Below are 3,415 nucleotides of genomic sequence, written 5' to 3'. Positions count from 1 at the left end.
CTCCCTCCCCCCATACTCGAGAGAATCAATTTTTTTTTTTTACCCTGATTCGAGAATAATCCGAATTTTTACGCGACTCTCAAACGCGTAAAAATCACCTATCCCCTCCCTCCCCTTCCCTCCCCCTCACCCACCCTCGACAGCATTGCCTCAAATATGGTAAAATATAGAAAATTAAGTACACAGATTTTTTTTTTTTTTTTTTGTAGCATCAAGCAAATCTTCTGACCTCTAAGTACCGGAAGATACTTCCGTTTCCGTTCTAAGACGGAACGTCGTAGTAGTCGTAGTCGTTCCAACGATTTTCGTCCAATTTCGTTTTTTTTTTTTTTCAATCGCTTGAAGATTCGATCGTTTCTTTCCTCCACTTGTATCCTCCACTTTATTAGATATTCCTGTCTAAATTGTAATCCTATTAATCATCGATCATCGTTCGAATCGTGCAAACAAGCAGTTTTGGTCCGTCGCGTCGAAGGCTCGTTCACCGGTTCATTGATTCATCTTTTTCTTTCTTTTGTTTTTTTTTTTTTTGAGAGAGAGAGAGGAAGAGAGAGAGAGAGAAATAAATCCCATAACGATACGAAACGACACACGAAACGCGTCGATGAACGATGTCAAAAGATACGAACGATCTACGATCTATGATTAACGATCTCGAAGAACGTCGATTTCGAAGAATCGAACTGTCGATGAGTAAATATTATGTATTATTATACGGATCGTCGAGTGATTCTCGTGAAAAGAGTGATATGACTTCTACGAAGATGCGAGTTTCTTGTTCCCACTGACATGTTAAATTTTTTTTTTTTTTTTACTTTTATTTATTTATTTATTTATTTTTCTTAATTCTCTTCCTATCATGAAAAAAAAAGGAGGAAATCCATTCTTCTCTCGTTTCCTATTTCGTATTCCCCGTTTGTTTTTTTTCTTTTTTTTTTTTTTTTTTTTTTTTTTTTTTTTTTTTTCATTCTAGGCAGTGTTTTTAATCGGCGTCTCTACTACATCCCCTTGGACGGATGGTTGCCACTCACGATTTTGAATACGATTTTCTAGTAAATTGTATCCGTGAATGATAAAAAGAAAGAAAGAAAAAAACTAGGCGAGAAGAGAAACGATGTTCGTTACGTTATTTAAAAAGGAAAAGAAAAGAAAAAGAGAAAGAGAAATTGATTTTTCAAATTCAATTCAAAGATCTCGATCGCAACGTGGCAACCCAACGCGGGATACGCATCTTACAATCCTTAAGATATGCAACTTGGAGATTTATCTACATCACGATAGGTACCTAAAAATCGTCGCCTTTTTTCGTAAAAGAAAAAAAGAAAAAGAAAAAAAAAAAGAAAAGAAAAGAAAATCGAGGCGGAGACACTCCTCGATCCCGGAATTTCGACGATTCTCCCGTGATCCGATCTGAAAAACCGCCTCGTCGTTTCGGGAACATTTAGTATCATCGATTTACATTATTATTTACAGAAAAGAACAGAGGCGAGGAGAAATCGTTTACGATGCTACACGCTCATCTCTCATGTTCTCCCACTAACAGCCACTCGTCGCAAATGAAAATCACATCAATTCGTTTCCATTCGTTTTCAACTTTACGTTACATTCTCCCGAATACAGTAGAAGCAGTTTCGTCGCGAAAAAAAAAAAAAATAATTCCTCTTCCTTACAATCTATACACAAATCCCGCACAAATTCGAGCGAAACGACTCGTTTTCGCAAGCAAACTCGCTTCCTATGTCCCCTCCTCTCGATCGAATTCCCTAGAAATAGAAATATAATAATCTCGAATCCCTCGAATACCCCGCAAAATTTCATCATTCCGCTCGTAGGAATCGTCAGAATCTGCTCGTGCGTGTTCGTGTTCGTATTTCCCCCTTTCCATCGGGGACGACTCCCTCCCCTTCCGTTTCCCCGGAAGACGAACCCGATCGGATGAGATGATGAAATGCATCGTCGAAACCATCGTAGAAAGGAATAATCTTGTTCATCGATCGATCGAAACCTGTTCGACGATCGTTCGTCGAGGCATCGATCGTCGAACGGTACTTTCTTTTTCACTCGTATCATTCACATTCTCGCGGTGAAAGTTCGAACGCGAAGAAGCGATTATTGTCGACGGTATATGTATATGTATGTATATAATATACGCCATTATTCATCGACTTGGAGCACATTCGTATTTCGTTTACTACCACGTACACGAAACGTTTTGTGAGAAGATGCAATAGTCTTGACTGTTGTTGTTGTTGTTGTTGTTGTTGTTCCTCTTGCAAGAAAACTAAAAAAAGACGTAAATCACTTCGAAGCTAAGCTAGGTTCTCGTCTCTTTTTTAGAAGCACTTCTGGTATATCTCGTGAGTATACGACGAATTTCTTCCATTTTCCTCGGTTTTTCTTCATTTTCGACAACATGCCACGCATGTTTCGTAGTAATACTATATATATATATATTTTTTTTTTCACGGTGCACCGCACCTCTTCTCAAAATATCTCTAAAGCATCCTCGTGTTCGTTGATCCCTGAATGAATCGAGGTATTCGAACATCACATTCCTGATTCCGCTATTCCTTCGTCGTCTGTAAATATATGTAACGATGGATGAGAATTGATGGATTAATTTTTACTTAATTGAAAGATAATTAAATTAAACGAAAAAATCATGCCAGTTGTCGAAAACAAATCGGAAAGCTATTCGATTAGATGCAAAGAATATTAGCGTATTTTGATTAATTAATTAATGACGATGACTTTGTTATGCGAGGAATTAGAGATTTTTGTATTGCGATAGCTGTTGTTAGAGATTAGTTCAACCCATTTTTTTTTGTTTTTATTTGTTAATTGCTTGTTTGTAACATTTTTGGAACGATGAAAAAATAATTCAAAATAAAATTTTGCAACGTGTGAAGAGATGTATGTATTTTCGTATTCGAACATGCTTTTTCGTTATTCGAAATTTATGCAAAACAACATCAACATTTCAATGCAAACTAATCAATATTTATAAAAAAAGATTACGAATATATTTAAAAATAAAATTTGTGAAAAATGTAAAAATTATATTTATTTCTTTTACGCAAACCGATTTTTCACAGTTAGCTTTTTCTCGGTAAAAAGATAAAGTGAAAAACTGAAAAGCCTTTATTGCAAAATGTAAAATATTTGAAAGAAAAAGAAGAAAAAAAAAACGAAAATTCATAAAAAAAATTATTACCCAATAGAACGAAGTTCCTCTTCACTGGAAAAATTATGTAAAAAAAGAAAATTACCTTTCAATATCAACGAAATAAATATTCATGTAACAAACAATACAAATCTACTTCTTTGCCTGTACATTCAAAGCAAACGTGTTACTTTCTATCGATTAGTACTCGTGCCACGTGCGTTGGTAAAACTATTACTAGTTATCCGCATG

At 35.5% G+C, this 3,415-nt stretch overlaps 1 protein-coding gene across 1 annotated transcript in view; it reads right to left on the bottom strand.

The window, feature by feature from the left end:
- Positions 1-2,464: 2,464 nt before the first annotated feature.
- Positions 2,465-3,415, bottom strand: part of LOC102679852 (tyrosine-protein phosphatase 10D) — a 40,690-nt gene continuing 39,739 nt past the window's right edge. The window contains exon 21 of the mRNA XM_031508204.1: positions 2,465-2,579. The gene's annotated coding sequence lies outside the window, so the exon portion shown is untranslated. The remainder of the gene's footprint in view (positions 2,580-3,415) is intronic.

Source organism: Apis dorsata, unplaced genomic scaffold (genome assembly GCF_000469605.1).
Source record: "Apis dorsata unplaced genomic scaffold, Apis dorsata 1.3 scaffold_77, whole genome shotgun sequence".
NCBI lineage: Eukaryota > Metazoa > Arthropoda > Insecta > Hymenoptera > Apidae > Apis > Apis dorsata.
This window is presented reverse-complemented; position numbering and strand designations above follow the sequence as displayed.